The sequence below is a fragment of the Panulirus ornatus genome, chromosome 49 (genome assembly GCF_036320965.1).
Source record: "Panulirus ornatus isolate Po-2019 chromosome 49, ASM3632096v1, whole genome shotgun sequence".
Lineage (NCBI taxonomy): Eukaryota > Metazoa > Arthropoda > Malacostraca > Decapoda > Palinuridae > Panulirus > Panulirus ornatus.
In genome coordinates, this window is record NC_092272.1 from 1,190,001 (window position 1) to 1,212,860 (window position 22,860).

General features: G+C 47.0%; 1 protein-coding gene across 1 annotated transcript in view; it reads right to left on the reverse strand.

Moving 5' to 3' along the window:
• LOC139764249 (uncharacterized) overlaps positions 1 to 22,285 on the reverse strand; it is a 99,561-nt gene extending 77,276 nt beyond the window's left edge. Inside the window, 1 exon segment of the mRNA XM_071690748.1 lies at positions 22,161 to 22,285. The gene's annotated coding sequence lies outside the window, so the exon portion shown is untranslated.
• Positions 22,286 to 22,860: the final 575 nt, after the last annotated feature.

Below are 22,860 nucleotides of genomic sequence, written 5' to 3' on the forward strand. Positions count from 1 at the left end.
AATAATAGCAATAATGATAATAATAATAATAATAATAATAATAATAATAATAATAATAATAATAGCAATCATAATAATAATAATAATAATAATAATAATAATAATAATAATAATAATAATAATAGGGGATGGTAGACTATGTCTTTGGACTATCAGAAGCCAAAGTGAATTGAGGAAGCAAGAAAAAAATAAAGGAAGACTGAGAGAGAGAGAGAGAGAGAGAGAGAGAGAGAGAGAGAGAGAGAGAGAGAGAGAGAGAGAGAAGAGAGAGAGAGAGAGAGAGAGAGAGAGAGAGAGAGAGAGAGAGAGAGAGAGAGAGAGAGAGAGAGAGAGAGAGAGAGAGAGAGAGAGAGGAATGTACAACTTTTGCTCGCTATTGAACGCTTCCCGTCATCGTGGGTGGAGCCCAGCTTGGTATAAGGTTCCAGTACCTGGAGCCACACGGGTGCTGGTATTCCAGTACCTGGGGCCACACGGGTGCTGGTGTTCCAGTACCTGGAGCCACACGGGTGCTAGTGTTCCAGTACCTGGAGCCACACGGGTGCTGGAGTTCCAGTACCTGGAGCCATACGGGTGCTGGAGTTCCAGTACCTGGAGCCACACGGGTGCTGGTATTCCAGTACCTGGGGCCACACGGGTGCTGGTGTTCCAGTACCTGGAGCCACACGGGTGCTGGTATTCCAGTACCTGGGGCCACACGGGTGCTGGTATTCCAGTACCTGGGGCCACACGGGTGCTGGTGTTCCAGTACCTGGGGCCACACGGGTGCTGGTATTCCAGTACCTGGGGCCACACGGGTGCTGGTATTCCAGTACCTGGGGCCACACGGGTGCTAGTGTTCCAGTACCTGGAGCCACACGGGTGCTGGAGTTCCAGTACCTGGAGCCACACGGGTGCTGGAGTTCCAGTACCTGGAGCCACACGGGTGCTGGTATTCCAGTACCTGGGGCCACACGGGTGCTGGTGTTCCAGTACCTGGAGCCACACGGGTGCTAGTGTTCCAGTACCTGGAGCCACACGGGTGCTGGAGTTCCAGTACCTGGAGCCACACGGGTGCTGGAGTTCCAGTACCTGGAGCCACACGGGTGCTGGTATTCCAGTACCTGGGGCCACACGGGTGCTGGTGTTCCAGTACCTGGAGCCACACGGGTGCTGGTATTCCAGTACCTGGGGCCACACGGGTGCTGGTGTTCCAGTACCTGGAGCCACACGGGTGCTGGAGTTCCAGTACATGGAGTCACACGGGTGCTGGAGTTCCAGTACCTGGAGCCACACGGGTGCTGGTGTTCCAGTAACTGGAGCCACACGGGTGCTGGAGTTCCAGTACCTGGAGCCACACGGGTGCTGGTATTCCAGTACCTGGGGCCACACGGGTGCTGGTGTTCCAGTACCTGGAGCCACACGGGTGCTGGAGTTCCAGTACATGGAGTCACACGGGTGCTGGAGTTCCAGTACCTGGAGCCACACGGGTGCTGGTGTTCCAGTAACTGGAGCCACACGGGTGCTGGAGTTCCAGTACCTGGACCCACACGGGTGCTGGAGTTCCAGTACCTGGGGCCACACGGGTGCTGGAGTTCCAGTACCTGGAGCCACACGGGTGCTGCAGTTCCAGTACCTGGGGCCACACGGGTGCTGGTGTTCCAGTACCTGGAGCCACACGGGTGCTGGAGTTCCAGTACCTGGAGCCACACGGGTGCTGGAGTTCCAGTACCTGGAGCCACACGGGTGCTGGAGTTCCAGTACCTGGGGCCACACGGGTGCTGGTGTTCCAGTACCTGGAGCCACACGGGTGCTGGAGTTCCAGTACCTGGAGCCACACGGGTGCTGGAGTTCCAGTACCTGGAGCCACACGGGTGCTGGTGTTCCAGTACCTGGAGCCACACGGGTGCTGGAGTTCCAGTACCTGGGGCCACACGGGTGCTGGTGTTCCAGTAACTGGAGCCACACGGGTGCTGGAGTTCCAGTACCTGGAGCCACACGGGTGCTGGAGTTCCAGTACTGACCTGGAGCCACACGGGTGCTGGTGTTCCAGTACCTGGAGCCACACGGGTGCTGGTGTTCAGTACCTGGAGCCACACGGGTGCTGGAGTTCCAGTACCTGGAGCCACACGGGTGCTGGAGTTCCAGTACTGACCTGGAGCCACACGGGTGCTGGTGTTCCAGTACCTGGAGCCACACGGGTGCTGGAGTTCCAGTACCTGGAGCCACACGGGTGCTGGAGTTCCAGTACCTGGAGCCACACGGGTGCTGGTGTTCCAGTAACTGGAGCCACACGGGTGCTGGAGTTCCAGTACCTGGAGCCACACGGGTGCTGGAGTTCCAGTACTGACCTGGAGCCACACGGGTGCTGGTGTTCCAGTACCTGGAGCCACACGGGTGCTGTTGTTCCAGTACCTGGAGCCACACGGGTGCTGGAGTTCCAGTACCTGGAGCCACACGGGTGCTGGAGTTCCAGTACTGACCTGGAGCCACACGGGTGCTGGTGTTCCAGTACCTGGAGCCACACGGGTGCTGGAGTTCCAGTACCTGGAGCCACACGGGTGCTGGAGTTCCAGTACCTGGAGCCACACGGGTGCTGGAGTTCCAGTACCTGGAGCCACACGGGTGCTGGAGTTCCAGTACCTGGAGCCACACGGGTGCTGGAGTTCCAGTACCTGGAGCCACACGGGTGCTGGAGTTCCAGTACCTGGAGCCACACGGGTGCTGGAGTTCCAGTACCTGGAGCCACACGGGTGCTGGAGTTCCAGTACCTGGAGCCACACGGGTGCTGGTGTTCCAGTACCTGGAGCCACACGGGTGCTGGAGTTCCAGTACCTGGAGCCACACGGGTGCTGGAGTTCCAGTACCTGGAGCCACACGGGTGCTGGAGTTCCAGTACCTGGAGCCACACGGGTGCTGGTGTTCCAGTACCTGGAGCCACACGGGTGCTGGAGTTCCAGTACCTGGAGCCACACGGGTGCTGGAGTTCCAGTACCTGGAGCCACACGGGTGCTGGTGTTCCAGTACCTGGAGCCACACGGGTGCTGGAGTTCCAGTACCTGGAGCCACACGGGTGCTGGAGTTCCAGTACCTGGAGCCACACGGGTGCTGGTGTTCCAGTACCTGGAGCCACACGGGTGCTGGAGTTCCAGTACCTGGAGCCACACGGGTGCTGGAGTTCCAGTACCTGGAGCCACACGGGTGCTGGTGTTCCAGTACCTGGAGCCACACGGGTGCTGGTGTTCCAGTACCTGGAGCCACACGGGTGCTGGAGTTCCAGTACCTGGAGCCACACGGGTGCTGGAGTTCCAGTACCTGGAGCCACACGGGTGCTGGTGTTCCAGTACCTGGAGCCACACGGGTGCTGGTGTTCCAGTACCTGGAGCCACACGGGTGCTGGTGTTCCAGTACCTGGAGCCACACGGGTGCTGGTGTTCCAGTACCTGGAGCCACACGGGTGCTGGAGTTCCAGTACCTGGAGCCACACGGGTGCTGGAGTTCCAGTACCTGGAGCCACACGGGTGCTGGTGTTCCAGTACCTGGAGCCACACGGGTGCTGGAGTTCCAGTACCTGGAGCCACACGGGTGCTGGAGTTTCAGTACCTGGAGCCACACGGGTGCTGGAGTTCCAGTACCTGGAGCCACACGGGTGCTGGTGTTCCAGTACCTGGAGCCACACGGGTGCTGGAGTTCCAGTACCTGGAGCCACACGGGTGCTGGAGTTCCAGTACCTGGAGCCACACGGGTGCTGGTGTTCCAGTACCTGGAGCCACACGGGTGCTGGAGCTCCTGTACCTGGAGCCACACGGGTATAGAGTTCCAGTACCTGGAGCCACACGGGTGCTGGGGTTCCAGTACCTGGAGCCACACGGGTGCTGGAGCTCCTGTACCTGGAGCCACACGGGTATAGAGTTCTAGTACCTGGAGCCACACGGGTGCTGGGGTTCCAGTACCTGGAGCCACACGGGTGCTGGTGTCCCAGTACCTGGAGCCACACGGGTGCTGGAGTTCCAGTACCTGGAGCCATACGGGTGCTGGTGTTCCAGTACCTGGAGCCACACGGGTGCTGGTGTTCCAGTAACTGGAGCCACACGGGTGCTGGAGTTCCAGTACCTGGAGCCACACGGGTGCTGGAGTTCCAGTACTGACCTGGAGCCACACGGGTGCTGGTGTTCCAGTACCTGGAGCCACACGGGTGCTGGTGTTCCAGTACCTGGAGCCACACGGGTGCTGGTGTTCCAGTACCTGGAGCCACACGGGTGCTGGAGTTCCAGTACCTGGAGCCACACGGGTGCTGGTGTTCCAGTACCTGGAGCCACACGGGTGCTGGTGTTCCAGTACCTGGAGCCACACGGGTACTGGAGTTCCAGTACCTGGAGCCACACGGGTGCTGGTGTTCCAGTACCTGGAGCCACACGGGTGCTGGTGTTCCAGTACCTGGAGCCACACGGGTGCTGGAGTTCCAGTACCTGGAGCCACACGGGTGCTGGAGCTTCTGCACCTGGAGCCACACGGTTGCTGGAGTTCCAGTACCTGGAGCCACACGGGTGCTGGAGTTCCAGTACCTGGAGCCACACGGGTGCTAGAGTTCCAGTACCTGGAGCCACACGGGTGCTGGAGCTTCTGCACCTGGAGCCACACGGGTGCTGGAGCTTCTGCACCTGGAGCCACACGGGTGCTGGAGTTCCAGTACCTGGAGCCACACGGGTTGCTGGAGTTCCAGTACCTGGAGCCACACGGGTGCTGGAGTTCCAGTACCTGGAGCCACACGGGTGCTGGAGTTCCAGTACCTGGAGCCACACGGGTTGCTGGAGTTCCAGTACCTGGAGCCACACGGGTTGCTGGAGTTCCAGTACCTGGAGCCACACGGGTTGCTGGAGTTCCAGTACCTGGAGCCACACGGGTTGCTGGAGTTCCAGTACCTGGAGCCACACGGGTGCTGGAGTTCCAGTACCTGGAGCCACACGGGTTGCTGGAGTTCCAGTACCTGGAGCCACACGGGTGCTGGAGTTCCAGTGGAATGTTAACCTGAGGCCAGAGAGGGATATTAACATACGTGACAATGACCTTTTAACATATGCACCAGGGAACTGTTAATATCTTAGCAAGGTTATCTCTCTCTCTCTCTCTCTCTCTCTCTCTCTCTCTCTCTCTCTCTCTCTCTCTCTCTCTCTCTCTCTATTTATATATATATATATATATATATATATATATATATATATATATATATATATATATATATATATATATATGGGAGCGGGTGGCTGGAAATCCTCCCCTCTCTCTTTTTTTTTTTTTTTTCCAAAAGGAGGAACAGAGAAGGGGGCCAGGTGAGGATTTCACTCTAAGGCCCAGTCTTCAGTTCTTAACGCTACCTCGCTGATGTGGGAAATGGCGAATAGTATGAAAAAAAAAAAAAAAAAAAATATATATATATATATATATATATATATATATATATATATATATATATATATATATATATATATATATTTTTTTTTTTTTTGCTTTGTCGCTGTCTCCCGCGTTTGCGAGGTAGCGCAAGGAAACAGATGAAAGAAATGGCCCAACCCACCCCCATACACATGTATATACATACATCCATACACGCAACTATACATACCTACACAGCTTTCCATGGTTTACCCCAGACGCTTCACATGCCCTGATTCAATCCACTGACAGCACGTCAACCCCGGTATACCACATCGCTCCAATTCACTCTATTCCTTGCCCTCCTTTCACCCTCCTGCACGTTCAGGCCCCGATCACACAAAATCTTTTTCACTCCATCTTTCCACCTCCAATTTGGTCTCCCTCTTCTCTTCGTTCCCTCCACCTCCGACACATATATCCTCTTGGTCAATCTTTCCTCACTCATTCTCTCCATGTGCCCAAACCATATATATATATATATATATATATATATATATATATATATATATATATATATATATATATATCCCTGGGGATAGGGGAGAAAGAATACTTCCCACGTATTCCCTGCGTGTCGTAGAAGGCGACTAAAAGGGGAGGGAGCGGGTGGCTGGAAATCCTCCCCTCTCGTTTTTTTTTTTTACTTTTCCAAAAGAAGGAACAGAGAAGGGGGCCAGGTGAGGATTTTCCCTCTAAGGCCCAGTCCTCTGTTATTAACGCTACCTCGCAAACACGGGAAATGGCGAATAGTATGAAAAAAAAAAAAAATATATATATATATATATATATATATATATATATATATATATATACATATATATATATATATATATATATATATATATATATATTTTTTTTTTTTTTTTTTTTTTTTTTTTTATTCGCCATTTCCCGCGTTTGCGAGGTAGCGTTAAGAACAGAGGACTGGGCCTTAGAGGGAAAATCCTCACCTGGCCCCCTTCTCTGTTCCTTCTTTTGGAAAATCAAAAAAAAATATATATATATATTTATATTTATATACTATTGATTGACTTATCTATTATACTATCTATTATACAGAATGGAAAAAGGTGAGAACAATGGAAGTAAGGGGAGTGGGGGAGGAATGGGATGTATTTAGGGAATCAGTGATGGATTGCGCAAAAGATTCTTGTGGCATGAGAAGAGTGGGAGGTGGGTTGATTAGAAAGGGTAGTGAGTGGTGGGATGAAGTAAGAGTATTAGTGAAAGAGAAGAGAGAGGCATTTGGACCATTTTTGCAGGGAAAAAATGCAATTGAGTGGGAGAAGTATAAAAGAAAGAGACAGGAGGTCAAGAGAAAGGTGCAAGAGATGAAAAAAAGGGCAAATGAGAGTTGGGGTGAGAGAGTATCATTAAATTTTAGGGAGAATAAAAAGATGTTCTGGAAGGAGGTAAATAAAGTGCGTAAGACAAGGGAGCAAATGGGAACTTCAGTGAAGGGCGCAAATGGGGAGGTGATAACAAGTAGTGGTGATGTGAGAAGGAGATGGAGTGAGTATTTTGAAGGTTTGTTGAATGTGTTTGATGATAGAGTGGCAGATATAGGGTGTTTTGGTCGAGGTGGTGTGCAAAGTGAGAGGGTTAGGGAAAATGATTTGGTAAACAGAGAAGAGGTAGCGAAAGCTTTGCGCAAGATGAAAGCCGGCAAGGCAGCAGGTTTGGATGGTATTGCAGTGGAATTTATTAAAAAAGGGGGTGACTGTATTGTTGACTGGTTGGTAAGGTTATTTAATGTATGTATGACTCATGGTGAGGTGCCTGAGGATTGGCGGAATGCGTGCATAGTGCCATTGTACAAAGGCAAAGGGGATAAGAGTGAGTGCTCAAATTACAGAGGTATAAGTTTGTTGAGTATTCCTGGTAAATTATATGGGAGGGTATTGATTGAGAGGGTGAAGGCATGTACAGAGCATCAGATTGGGGAAGAGCAGTGTGGTTTCAGAAGTGGTAGAGGATGTGTGGATCAGGTGTTTGCTTTGAAGAATGTATGTGAGAAATACTTAGAAAAGCAAATGGATTTGTATGTAGCATTTATGGATCTGGAGAAGGCATATGATAGAGTTGATAGAGATGCTCTGTGGAAGGTATTAAGAATATATGGTGTGGGAGGAAAGTTGTTAGAAGCAGTGAAAAGTTTTTATCGAGGATGTAAGGCATGTGTACGTGTAGGAAGAGAGGAAAGTGATTGGTTCTCAGTGAATGTAGGTTTGCGGCAGGGGTGTGTGATGTCTCCATGGTTGTTTAATTTGTTTATGGATGGGGTTGTTAGGGAGGTAAATGCAAGAGTTTTGGAAAGAGGGGCAAGTATGAAGTCTGTTGGGGATGAGAGAGCTTGGGAAGTGAGTCAGTTGTTGTTCGCTGATGATACAGTGCTGGTGGCTGATTCATGTGAGAAACTGCAGAAGCTGGTGACTGAGTTTGGTAAAGTGTGTGGAAGAAGAAAGTTAAGAGTAAATGTGAATAAGAGCAAGGTTATTAGGTACAGTAGGGTTGAGGGTCAAGTCAATTGGGAGGTGAGTTTGAATGGAGAAAAACTGGAGGAAGTGAAGTGTTTTAGATATCTGGGAGTGGATCTGGCAGCGGATGGAACCATGGAAGCGGAAGTGGATCATAGGGTGGGGGAGGGGGCGAAAATTCTGGGGGCCTTGAAGAATGTGTGGAAGTCGAGAACATTATCTCGGAAAGCAAAAATGGGTATGTTTGAAGGAATAGTGGTTCCAACAATGTTGTATGGTTGCGAGGCGTGGGCTATGGATAGAGTTGTGCGCAGGAGGATGGATGTGCTGGAAATGAGATGTTTGAGGACAATGTGTGGTGAGGGGTGGTTTGATCGAGTGAGTAATGTAAGGGTAAGAGAGATGTGTGGAAATAAAAAGAGCGTGGTTGAGAGAGCAGAAGAGGGTGTTTTGAAGTGGTTTGGGCACATGGAGAGAATGAGTGAGGAAAGATTGACCAAGAGGATATATGTGTCGGAGGTGGAGGGAACGAGGAGAAGAGGGAGACCAAATTGGAGGTGGAAAGATGGAGTGAAAAAGATTTTGTGTGATCGGGGCCTGAACATGCAGGAGGGTGAAAGGAGGGCAAGGAATAGAGTGAATTGGAGCGATGTGGTATACCGGGGTTGACGTGCTGTCAGTGGATTGAATCAAGGCATTTGAAGCGTCTGGGGTAAATCATGGAAAGCTGTGTAGGTATGTATATTTGCGTGTGTGGACGTATGTATATACATGTGTATGGGGGGGGGTTGGGCCATTTCTTTCGTCTGTTTCCTTGCGCTACCTCGCAAACGCGGGAGACAGCGACAAAGTATAATAAAAATAAAAAATATATATATATATTATTCATTTATCTATCTATTATACTTAGTCGCTGTCTCCCGCGTTAGCGAGGTAGCGCAAGGAAACAGACGAAGAATGGACCAACCCACCCACATACACATGTATGTACATAAACGCCCACACACGCACATATACATACATATACATTTCAACGTATACATACATATACACACAAAGACATATACATATATACACATGTACATTTCCATACTTGCTGCCTTCATCCATTTCCGTCGCCACCCCGCCACACACGAAATAGCATCCCTCTCCCCCTCTCCAGCGAGGTAGCGCCAGGAACAGACAACAAAGGCCACATTCGTTCACACTCAAGTCTCCAGCTGTCATGTAATAATGCACCGAAACCACAGCTCCCTTTCCACATCCAAGCCCTCACAGAACTTTCCATGGTTTACCCCGCAGACGCTTCACATGCCTTGGTTCAATCCATTGACAGCACGTCGACCCCAATATACCACCTGAAAATCATAAGCTTATTGGTCATAAGCTCTCATTACCACACACCCACAGAACTATGTCAATACATCACTCCTAAAATCGTATATTACTCCCCAATTACGTAATAAATTATATATATTTTTTTTTCCTCGATATAATATTACTTAATTCACCATCGTAAATTTGGCGCGAAGTCTAAGGTGTAGATACGTCCTCCCTCCCTCTTCCACTGTGGGGTTTTAAGGGATCCGGGGCGACCAAGAGTTTGGTGAGTAGCTGAGAGATAGAGCGAAAGATAACAATGGTCATGCATTATTTGCATGGCACGGCCAAGGAGGGGGACTGACCCCTCGTGTGTGTGTGTGTGTGAGTGTGTGTGTGTGTGTGTGTGTGTCTACTTGTAAGACCAATATTGCTCTTCAAACTCTTATCACTCAACTTGTAAGTACTCTTGTCCATATCTTTTATCCCCATTTTCAAAGTCCTTTCATCTAATTGTTTACCAAATGAAGTCCTAGCCAAGTCTCTTTTCGTTGTATATCAACTGTCTGTTATATTTCTCTCTTGTGTCTCTCCTGATGATGTGATTATGACACGAAAGTGCACTTGGCAACTTATCGTGTTTCATTTCCCCGTGGACTCAAAGCAAAAAAAAAAAAAAAAAAAAAAAAAAAAAAAATATATATATATATATATATATATATATATATATATATATATATATATATATATATATATATATATACATATATATATATATATATATATGCTCCTGTGGCCCTTTCAGAAGGGTCGTTTGTATTCGTATGGCGTATATATATGTGACTTTATATGTGTCTCTGTGGCACATACCTGGCTACCCCTTACCATGAAGAACCAGAGATGGGGGAGGAAGGGAAAGGGGAAAGGGGAAGGAAGGGGTGTCTGGCACCAACCCCACCCGTCATTACACCCCTTCCCTTTCCTTCCCTTCCCCCCTCCATTCCCCCTTCCCTTCCCCCCCTCCATTCCCCCTTCCCTTCCCCCCTCCATTACCCCTTCCCTTCCCCCCTCCATTCACCCTTCCCTTCCCCCCTCCATTCCCCCTTCCCTTCCCTTCCCCCCTCCATTCCCCCTTCCCTTCCCCCCTCCATTCCCCCTTCCGTTCCCCCCTCCATTCCCCCTTCCCTTCCCCCCTCCATTCCCCCTTCCCTTCCCCCCTCCATTCCCTTCCCCGCCAACGCAACAAGAATCTCTGACGTCACGTAGGAAAACACCCCACGGGATTGGTCGAGAATCGCCCCGCGAATGGCGGTATCGAACCCCGACTCCCTTGTGAAAACTTTATTCTATGGTGCTGTTGGGACTGAACCTATATTACTTAATAACTATATGCCCAACTGCCGACGCTAGCTATTTTGGACTGCCATTCAGTTGTTTAATAACTATGATGGACCACTGCGACGCCTAGCTAAGCTTTTGGGACTTGCCTTCAGTTAGTATTAATAACTATGTGTGCCACTGCTGATGCCTGATAGCAGGACTGCCTTCAGTTATGTGTTTAATTCTGATGTGCCACTGCCGACCATACTATGCTTGAATGCTCTTTCAGTTATTTAATAACTATATTGCATACTACTTTACTCTTCATTTTAATATACTATGCTGCGCTGCGCCCTTCAGTATGGGCGTGTTGTATATATCTATATGGCTTTATTGCCGAGTCCTGTGGCTTGACTGCCTCCTTAGATTAATAACAGATGGCAGGACGCAAGCTAGTGGGATGCTAGTAGATAGGTGCCACCCACGCCTCATTACACCTTCAAACTTATCCCTCCCCTACAGCTTGGCTCTTTCATTTTTATACTATCTGTGCCACTGCCACCCTACTAGCGTTGGACTGACTCAGTTAGTTTAATAACTAGATGTGCCACTGCCACCCTAGCTAGTTGACTGCCCTTCAGTTATTTCACTACTACTGATGCCTACTCCGACCTGCTAGCTTGACTCCTTCATAGTTATCCTATGGCCACTGCCACGCTACAGTTACTGCCTTCGTATTAAAACTATGATGGCCACTGCCGACGCCTAGCTAGCTTGGACTGCCTTCAGTATTTAATAACATACCACTGCCGACGCTAGCTAGCTTGGACTCCTTCAGTATTAATAACTATATGCCCCACTGCTAGTTGGGACTGCCTTCAGTTAGTTTAATAACTATATGGCCACTGCCTATTGGGACTGCCTCAGTTATTAATACTATATGGCCACTGCCACGCTAGCTAGCTTGGACTGCCTTCAGTTAGTTTAATAACTATGATGGCCACTGCCGACGCCTAGCTCTGGGACTGCCTTCAGTTAGTTTAATAACTATGATGGGCCACTGCCGACGCCTAGCTAGCTTGGGACTGCCTTCAGTTAGTTTAATAACTATGATGTGCCACTGCCGACGCCTAGCTAGCTTGGGACTGCCTTCAGTTAGTTTAATAACTATGATGGCCACTGCCGACGCCTAGCTAGCTTGGGACTGCCTTCAGTTAGTTTAATAACTATGATGGCCACTGCCGACGCCTAGCTAGCTTGGGACTGCCTTCAGTTAATAACTATGATGGCCACTGCCGACGCCTAGCTAGCTTGGGACTGCCTTCAGTTAGTTAATAACTATGATGGCCACTGCCGACGCCTAGCTAGCTTGGGACTGCCTTCAGTTAGTTAATAACTATGATGGCCACTGCCGACGCCTAGCTAGCTTGGGACTGCCTTCAGTTAGTTTAATAACTATGATGGCCACTGCCGACGCCTAGCTAGCTTGGGACTGCCTTCAGTTAGTTTAATAACTATGATGGCCACTGCCGACGCCTAGCTAGCTTGGGACTGCCTTCAGTTAGTTTAATAACTATGATGTGCCACTGCCGACGCCTAGCTAGCTTGGGACTGCCTTCAGTTAGTTTAATAACTATGATGGCCACTGCCGACGCCTAGCTAGCTTGGGACTGCCTTCAGTTAGTTTAATAACTATGATGGCCACTGCCGACGCCTAGCTAGCTTGGGACTGCCTTCAGTTAGTTTAATAACTATGATGGCCACTGCCGACGCCTAGCTAGCTTGGGACTGCCTTCAGTTAGTTTAATAACTATGATGGCCACTGCCGACGCCTAGCTAGCTTGGGACTGCCTTCAGTTAGTTTAATAACTATGATGGCCACTGCCGACGCCTAGCTAGCTTGGGACTGCCTTCAGTTAGTTTAATAACTATGATGGGCCACTGCCGACGCCTAGCTAGCTTGGGACTGCCTTCAGTTAGTTTAATAACTATGATGGCCACTGGCCTAGCTAGCTTGGGACTGCCTTCAGTTAGTTTAATAACTATGATGGCCACTGCCGACGCCTAGCTAGCTTGGGACTGCCTTCAGTTAGTTTAATAACTATGATGGCCACTGCCGACGCCTAGCTAGCTTGGGACTGCCTTCAGTTAGTTTAATAACTATGATGGCCACTGCCGACGCCTAGCTAGCTTGGGACTGCCTTCAGTTAGTTTAATAACTATGATGTGCCACTGCCGACGCCTAGCTAGCTTGGGACTGCCTTCAGTTAGTTTAATAACTATGATGGCCACTGCCGACGCCTAGCTAGCTTGGGACTGCCTTCAGTAAATAACTATGATGGCCACTGCCGACGCCTAGCTAGCTTGGGACTGCCTTCAGTTAATAACTATGATGGCCACTGCCGACGCCTAGCTAGCTTGGGACTGCCTTCAGTTAGTTAATAACTATGATGTGCCACTGCCGACGCCTAGCTAGCTTGGGACTGCCTTCAGTTAGTTAATAACTATGATGGCCACTGCCGACGCCTAGCTAGCTTGGGACTGCCTTCAGTTAGTTAATAACTATGATGGCCACTGCCGACGCCTAGCTAGCTTGGGACTGCCTTCAGTTAGTTTAATAACTATGATGGGCCACTGCCGACGCCTAGCTAGCTTGGGACTGCCTTCAGTTAGTTAATAACTATGATGTGCCACTGCCGACGCCTAGCTAGCTTGGGACTGCCTTCAGTTAGTTTAATAACTATGATGTGCCACTGCCGACGCCTAGCTAGCTTGGGACTGCCTTCAGTTAGTTAATAACTATGATGGCCACTGCCGACGCCTAGCTAGCTTGGGACTGCCTTCAGTTAGTTAATAACTATGATGGCCACTGCCGACGCCTAGCTAGCTTGGGACTGCCTTCAGTTAGTTTAATAACTATGATGGCCACTGCCGACGCCTAGCTAGCTTGGGACTGCCTTCAGTTAGTTTAATAACTATAATGTGCCACTGCCGACGCCTAGCTAGCTTGGGACTGCCTTCAGTTAGTTTAATAACTATGATGGCCACTGCCGACGCCTAGCTAGCTTGGGACTGCCTTCAGTTAGTTTAATAACTATGATGGCCACTGCCGACGCCTAGCTAGCTTGGGACTGCCTTCAGTTAGTTTAATAACTATGATGTGCCACTGCCGACGCCTAGCTAGCTTGGGACTGCCTTCAGTTAGTTTAATAACTATGATGGCCACTGCCGACGCCTAGCTAGCTTGGGACTGCCTTCAGTTAGTTTAATAACTATGATGGCCACTGCCGACGCCTAGCTAGCTTGGGACTGCCTTCAGTTAGTTTAATAACTATGATGGCCACTGCCGACGCCTAGCTAGCTTGGGACTGCCTTCAGTTAGTTTAATAACTATGATGGCCACTGCCGACGCCTAGCTAGCTTGGGACTGCCTTCAGTTAGTTTAATAACTATGATGTGCCACTGCCGACGCCTAGCTAGCTTGGGACTGCCTTCAGTTAGTTTAATAACTATGATGGCCACTGCCGACGCCTAGCTAGCTTGGGACTGCCTTCAGTTAGTTTAATAACTATGATGGCCACTGCCGACGCCTAGCTAGCTTGGGACTGCCTTCAGTTAGTTTAATAACTATAATGTGCCACTGCCGACGCCTAGCTAGCTTGGGACTGCCTTCAGTTAGTTTAATAACTATGATGGCCACTGCCGACGCCTAGCTAGCTTGGGACTGCCTTCAGTTAGTTTAATAACTATGATGGCCACTGCCGACGCCTAGCCAGCTTGGGACTGCCTTCAGTTAGTTAATAACTATGATGGCCACTGCCGACGCCTAGCTAGCTTGGGACTGCCTTCAGTTAGTTTAATAACTATGATGGCCACTGCCGACGCCTAGCTAGCTTGGGACTGCCTTCAGTTAGTTTAATAACTATGATGGCCACTGCCGACGCCTAGCTAGCTTGGGACTGCCTTTAGTTAGTTTAATAACTATGATGGCCACTGCCGACGCCTAGCTAGCTTGGGACTGCCTTCAGTTAGTTTAATAACTATGATGGCCACTGCCGACGCCTAGCTAGCTTGGGACTGCCTTTAGTTAGTGTAATAACTATGATGGCCACTGCCGACGCCTAGCTAGCTTGGGACTGCCTTCAGTTAGTTTAATAACTATGATGGCCACTGCCGACGCCTAGCTAGCTTGGGACTGCCTTCAGTTAGTTTAATAACTATAATGTGCCACTGCCGACGCCTAGCTAGCTTGGGACTGCCTTCAGTTAGTTAATAACTATGATGGCCACTGCCGACGCCTAGCTAGCTTGGGACTGCCTTCAGTTAGTTTAATAACTATGATGGCCACTGCCGACGCCTAGCTAGCTTGGGACTGCCTTCAGTTAGTTTAATAACTATGATGGCCACTGCCGACGCCTAGCTAGCTTGGGACTGCCTTCAGTTAGTTTAATAACTATGATGGCCACTGCCGACGCCTAGCTAGCTTGGGACTGCCTTCAGTTAGTTTAATAACTATGATGGCCACTGCCGACGCCTAGCTAGCTTGGGACTGCCTTCAGTTAGTTTAATAACTATGATGGCCACTGCCGACGCCTAGCTAGCTTGGGACTGCCTTCAGTTAGTTTAATAACTATGATGGCCACTGCCGACGCCTAGCTAGCTTGGGACTGCCTTCAGTTAGTTTAATAACTATGATGGCCACTGCCGACGCCTAGCTAGCTTGGGACTGCCTTCAGTTAGTTTAATAACTATGATGGCCACTGCCGACGCCTAGCTAGCTTGGGACTGCCTTCAGTTAGTTTAATAACTATGATGGCCACTGCCGACGCCTAGCTAGCTTGGGACTGCCTTCAGTTAGTTTAATAACTATGATGTGCCACTGCCGACGCCTAGCTAGCTTGGGACTGCCTTCAGTTAGTTTAATAACTATGATGGCCACTGCCGACGCCTAGCTAGCTTGGGACTGCCTTCAGTTAGTTTAATAACTATAATGTGCCACTGCCGACGCCTAGCTAGCTTGGGACTGCCTTCAGTTAGTTTAATAACTATGATGTGCCACTGCCGACGCCTAGCTAGCTTGGGACTGCCTTCAGTTAGTTTAATAACTATGATGTGCCACTGCCGACGCCTAGCTAGCTTGGGACTGCCTTCAGTTAGTTTAATAACTATGATGGCCACTGCCGACGCCTAGCTAGCTTGGGACTGCCTTCAGTTAGTTTAATAACTATGATGGCCACTGCCGACGCCTAGCTAGCTTGGGACTGCCTTCAGTTAGTTTAATAACTATGATGGCCACTGCCGACGCCTAGCTAGCTTGGGACTGTCTTTAGGTAGTTAATAACTATGATGGCCACTGCCGACGCCTAGCTAGCTTGGGACTGCCTTCAGTTAGTTTAATAACTATGATGGCCACTGCCGACGCCTAGCTAGCTTGGGACTGCCTTCAGTTAGTTTAATAACTATGATGGCCACTGCCGACGCCTAGCTAGCTTGGGACTGCCTTCAGTTAGTTTAATAACTATGATGTGCCACTGCCGACGCCTAGCTAGCTTGGGACTGCCTTCAGTTAGTTTAATAACTATGATGTGCCACTGCCGACGCCTAGCTAGCTTGGGACTGCCTTCAGTTAGTTTAATAACTATAATGTGCCACTGCCGACGCCTAGCTAGCTTGGGACTGCCTTCAGTTAGTTTAATAACTATAATGTGCCACTGCCGACGCCTAGCTAGCTTGGGACTGCCTTCAGTTAGTTTAATAACTATAATGTGCCACTGCCGACGCCTAGCTAGCTTGGGACTGCCTTCAGTTAGTTTAATAACTATAATGTGCCACTGCCGACGCCTAGCTAGCTTGGGACTGCCTTCAGTTAGTTTAATAACTATGATGTGCCACTGCCGACGCCTAGCTAGCTTGGGACTGCCTTCAGTTAGTTTAATAACTATGATGGCCACTGCCGACGCCTAGCTAGCTTGGGACTGCCTTCAGTTAGTTTAATAACTATGATGGCCACTGCCGACGCCTAGCTAGCTTGGGACTGCCTTCAGTTAGTTTAATAACTATAATGTGCCACTGCCGACGCCTAGCTAGCTTGGGACTGCCTTCAGTTAGTTTAATAACTATAATGTGCCACTGCCGACGCCTAGCTAGCTTGGGACTGCCTTCAGTTAGTTTAATAACTATAATGTGCCACTGCCGACGCCTAGCTAGCTTGGGTGCACAAGCCTAGCAACAAATCTTTCCCCTCTGCAGCCAATACTTCCTCTTTCATCCACAAATCTTTCCCCTCTGCAGCCGATACTTCCCTCATTCCTTACAGTAAGCGAGAGGCCATGCACAATCTTACTCAGCCCAGTCAATACTTCCAATACTACATAAACGACCACAGTTTATCTTCCTCACTTCGTACAACATGTCTCCTTCAACTGTCACACTACGCCCTGCTAAGATGTAGTCCTTCTGCGTAGCAGTACGGGTCCTGCTGGACTTCCTTCTGCGTAGCAATACGGGTCCTGCTGGACTTCCTTCTGCGTATCAATACAGGTCCTGCTGGACTTCCTTCTGCGTAGCAATACGGGTCCTGCTGGACTTCCTTCTGCGTAGCAATACGGGTCCAGCTGGACTTCCTTCTGCGTAGCAATACAGGTCCTGCTGGACTTCCTTCTGCGTAGCAATACGGGTCCTGCTGGACTTCCTTCTGCGTAGCAATACGGGTCCTGCTGGACTTCCTTCTGCGTAGCAATACGGGTCCTGCTGGACTCCCTTCTGCGTATCAATACGGGTCCTGCTGGACTTCCTTCTGCGTATCAATACAGGTCCTGCTGGACTTCCTTCTGCGTAGCAATACGGGTCCTGCTGGACTTCCTTCTGCGTATCAATACAGGTCCTGCTGGACTTCCTTCTGCGTAGCAATACGGGTCCAGCTGGACTTCCTTCTGCGTAGCAATACGGGTCCAGCTGGACTTCCTTCTGCGTAGCAATACGGGTCCAGCTGGACTCCAAATCAGCCACTTATTCCATCGACTGTTCTGAACATATGATGGCGTCTCCTGGATTTCCAATACTCACGCCATCCTTTCTCCAACCTCATTATCTTTTTTATATTTCTTACGTCATACGCAATCCACTCACCAACTTATACATCCATGTATCACCCTCCTCCACCTCCCTCATCCACCCAACCTCTGTAATCCATGGAGAAAAATATTACATTTCACATCTCATGCAATCTATACACTTAACCCCCCACAGCCTAGCCTAGGAAAAAAAAATCATAACCTAGCGAGAGAGAGAGAGAGAGAGAGAGAGAGAGAGAGAGAGAGAGAGAGAGAGAGAGAGAGAGAATCATAGGCTTGCAATAAAAAAATCATAACCTAGAGAGAGAGAGAGAGAGAGAGAGAGAGAGAGAGAGAGAGAGAGAGAGAGAGAGAGAGAGAAATCATAGGCTTGCAATAAAAAAAAACATAGCCTAGCTAAAAATCATACCCTACCGAAAATAAAAATCATAGGCTTGCCAAAAAAAAAAAAAATCTTAGCCTAGCGAAAAATCATAACCTAGCAAAAATAAATATCATAGGCTTGCCGAAAAAAAAAATCATAGGCTTGCCGAAAAAAAAATCATAACCTAGCGAAAAAAATCATTGGCTTCCCCCTCCCAAAAAATCATAGGCTTCTTCCCCCCCCAAAAAAAATCATAGCCTAGCAAAAACAGTCATAACCTAGCGAGAAAAAAATCATAGCCTAGCAAAAACAGTCATAACCCAGCGAGAGAAAATCATAGCCTAGCAAAAACAGTCATAACCTAGCAAGAAAAAATCATAGCCTAGCAAAAACAGTCATAACCCAGCGAGAAAAAATCATAGCCTAGCAAAAACAGTCATAACCTAGCGAGAAAAAATCATAGCCTAGCAAAAACAGTCATAACCCAGCGAGAAAAAATCATAGCCTAGCAAAAACAGTCATAACCTAGCAAGAAAAAATCATAAGCAAAAACATAGCCTAGCAAAAACAGTCATAACCTAGCGAGAAAAAATCATAGCCTAGCAAAAACAGTCATAACCTAGCAAAAAAATTCATAGGCTTGCCAAAGAAAAAAAAATAGTCATAGCCTAGCAAACAAAATCACAACCTAGCGAAAAAAAATCATAGGCTTGCCCAAAAAGAATAGTCATAGCCTAGCTAGATATAGCCTAGCAAAATATAGCCTGGCAAAATATAGCCTACCCAAAGAAAAAAAATGTCTGGGAAATCATAGCCTAGCCGAAATCTATAACCTATCGAGAGAGAAAAAAATCATAGCCGAGTCAAAAATTATAGCCTATTGAGAGAAAAAAAATCATAGCCTAGCCGAAAATTATAGTCTATTGAGAGAAAAAAAAATCATAGCCTAGCCGAAAATTATAGCCTATCGAGAGAGAGAAAAAAATCATAGCCTAGCCGAAAATTATATCCTATCGAGAGAGAAAAAAAATCATAGCTAGCCGAAAATTATAGCCTATTGAGAGAAAAAAAAATCATAGCCTAGCCGAAAATTATAGCCTATCGAGAGAGAAAAAAAATCATAGCCTAGCTGAAAATTATAGCCTATCGAGAGAGAAAAAAAATCATAGCCTAGCCAAAAATTATAGCCTATCGAGAGAAAAAAAAAAATCATAGCCTAGCCGAAAATTATAGCCTATCGAAAGAAAGATCATAGCCTAGCCGAAAATTATAGCCTATCGAGAGAAAAAAAATCATAGCCTAGCCAAAAATTATAGCCTGTCGAGAGAAAAAAAATCATAGCCTAGCCGAAAATTATAGCCTATCGAGAGAAAAAAATCATAGCCTAGCCAAAAATTATAGCCTGTCGAGAGAAAAAAAATCATAGCCTAGCCATGATTACACACCTATACTTCACAGGCCACTCAGTGAGAACTCATATGGTTACCAGCTGGATATATAGAAGTCTGCACAGATGACCACACTGAGATGCAGATCGAGTGACAGAAGGATCAGAATTGAAGAATATGGATGAATGAGGTGGTTGAGTCGTCAGCCTATGAGTGCACTGGAATATTTGTGGAGAGGAAATCGTTGGCAAAAAAAAGGGAGAAAAAGTATAGGGGACAGGATAGGACCTTGAGGAACACTGCTGTTGATGGAGAAAATCACAGAGACAGATCGGCCAGAGAGGAAGCTAGATATGATGGAGCAAAGTGAGGGAGAGATGCTAAAAGAGGGCAGCTTAAAGATGAGACCCCCCGATGTGGCGCATCCTGTCCAAAGCCTTAGATATGTCAAGGGCAACTACATATTACTCTCTAAAATCTTTCAGGGATGATGACCAGACATTAGTAAGATAGAAAGAATATCACCTGTGGCATCTCGCCTTACGAAAGCCATACTATAGTGATCAGAGACAGCAAACACCCCTGCCACAGATTAATCTTCATTTGGAACCATTCACCTCTCTTCCTTCCTACTCGTACGCATGCCTTACATCCTTGAGTAAAACTTCTCATTGCTTCTAGCAGCTTTCCTCCCACATCGTATATTCTTAAGACCTTCTACAAAGCACCTCTGTCAACCTTATCATATGCCTTCTCCAGATCAATAAATGCCACATACAAATCCATATTTTGCTAAGTACTTCTATCACACATTCTTCAAAGCAAACACCTGACCCACACATCCTCTACCACTTCTGAAACCACACTGCTCCACTTCCCCAGTCTGATGCTCTGTACATACCTTCACCCTCTCGATCAATACCCTCCCACAGAACTTACCAGGTATACTCAACAAACTTATACCTCTGTAATTTGAACACTCACCTTTATCACCTTTGCCTTTATACAGTGGCACAATGCATGTATTCAGCCAGTTCTCATGCATCTCACCATGATCAATACATACAATGGTAATCCTTATCAACCAATCAACAACACAGTCACCCTCTTTTCATAATCAGTTCAATTGCAATATCACCCAAACCCGCCGCCTTGCCGGATTTCATCTACCGCAAGGCTTTCATTAATAATATACCATTTCTAAGTGTGTGCCAAATGTGAAAAGGCGTGTGTTGAAGCCTGATACTTAGAACAAATACATAACAACCTTATCAAACCTCATACCACAAAAATACCCAGCATCTACATACACATTTCCTGGCTTAGCCAATCCATTCCCTGGCTTAACCAATCTATTTCCTGGCTTAACCAATCCATTTCCTGGCTTAATCAATCCATTTCGTGGTTTAATCAATCCATTTCATGGCTTAACCAATCCATTTCCTGGCTTAACCAATCCATTTCATGGCTAAACCAATCCATTTCCTGGCTTAACCAATCCATTTCCTGGCTTAATCAATCCATTTCGTGGTTTAATCAATCCATTTCATGGCTTAACCAATCCATTTCATGGCTAAACCAATCCATTTCATGGCTTAACCAATCCATTTCCTGGCTTAATCAATCCATTTCGTGGTTTAATCAATCCATTTCATGGTTTAACCAATCCATCTCGTGGCTCAATCACCACCACAATTAAACCCTCCAACATAATTACTATCACCTAATTCCAATATGTAATTCCAACATTGATTTTCCATGGTGAGAGAGAGAGAGAGAGAGAGAGAGAGAGAGAGAGAGAGAGAGAGAGAGAGAGAGAGAGAGAGAGAGAGAGCTGAGGAGCAAATGGTCATCAGAATCGTTCAAAGGTCACAAGGAAACCAAGGAAAAATCCATTGGGATCCAAGCCAACCTAACCTAACCTAACCTAACCTGGCTTGGCCTCCCTGGCTCGCTGGCTGCCTCTGTCAACATCCAATATTGCAATGTAGTCCACATTGTCTCATTTACATACGTCTAATGTATTAACACGACACAATTTCTAATGGTGTTGGCCAAACGAAACAAAAAAAAAAGCGTGTGTTGAAACCTGATGCAAACTAATTACATAATGACCCTAGGCATAAAATATGATCATATCTCATAGCCAAATATCAAATCAAATCCCCAGCCACCACAAACCCATTTTGTGGCTCAAATCACCACCAATATTAAAGTTCTCACTCGAACTGCCATCACCAAATGACCAATATGTGATTCTACCTTGATTATCATGGTGAGAGAGAGAGAGAGAGAGAGAGAGAGAGAGAGAGAGAGAGAGAGAGAGAGAGAGAGAGAGACTTCCCCTTTATAACCATATAAAGGTGCAAAAACCGTATATATATATATATATATATATATATATATATATATATATATATATATATATTTTTTTTTTTTTTTTTTTTTTTTTTTATACTTTGTCGCTGTCTCCCGCGTTTGCGAGGTAGCGCAAGGAAACAGACGAAAGAAATGGCCCAACCCCCCCATACACATGTACATACACACGTCCACACACGCAAATATACATACCTACACAGCTTTCCATATATATATATATATATATATATATATATATATATATATGTATATATATATATATATATAGTCAAGCAGCTCTTAAATCACTCTTATAATTATCATTATATTCCTCCCTATATACACACACTATATATATATTTTGTTATATATTATGGATTATTCCACATATGACAATTGGAATATGTCATTATTACACATATTCTCTGTCACGTCTGCAACTTACATATGTAGGATCGCCTATGGATACTCACACATGTCGCACAAAGTCGGCCATGATTTCATGGAGGAAAAAAATATATATATACGCGCGTCTCTCACATGTGACGGGAATATGGTCAAGGCACAGAATATACGCACTTCCCTAGGGTCAAGCACTGACTGACGGATCTGGGCTCGGTTCGAGTCCTGGTAGGCGACAGTTGCCAGACAACGCTGTCAACAACAACACATGGTGTCGCCTCCTCACCGGGAGCTGATTGAGCCTAATTTATTTCTTTATTTTTACCATTAAATTAAATGAATTACGCAACGGGTGTGGTGATTTAAGGAAGGGCAAGTGTTCCTCTTCTTATTCTAGAAGTGGTGGAGAAATATTTGATGCGTAAGCCTTTTGTATTGAAAGTTAAACACATTTATCATTCATATCAATTTATGATTAAAGTGTCAAGTTTACTTAGCTCCATGGCTTCAAAGTGACTTTATAGTTTTAATATATATAAATCCCTGAATATTTGTATAAGACCCGCTTCGTAATTACCCGTTTCTCGAGTTCATCAACTTCACACAAAATATATATGAATAAAATTACATCATTTTTGGCCTCGAAATTTTCCATGCCTTTTATTATTCATTTTTTCAAATAGTTTCACTTTTGTTCTGAGGGTAAATCATCTGTAATCTTGCTGTATCTAAAAAGGTAATGA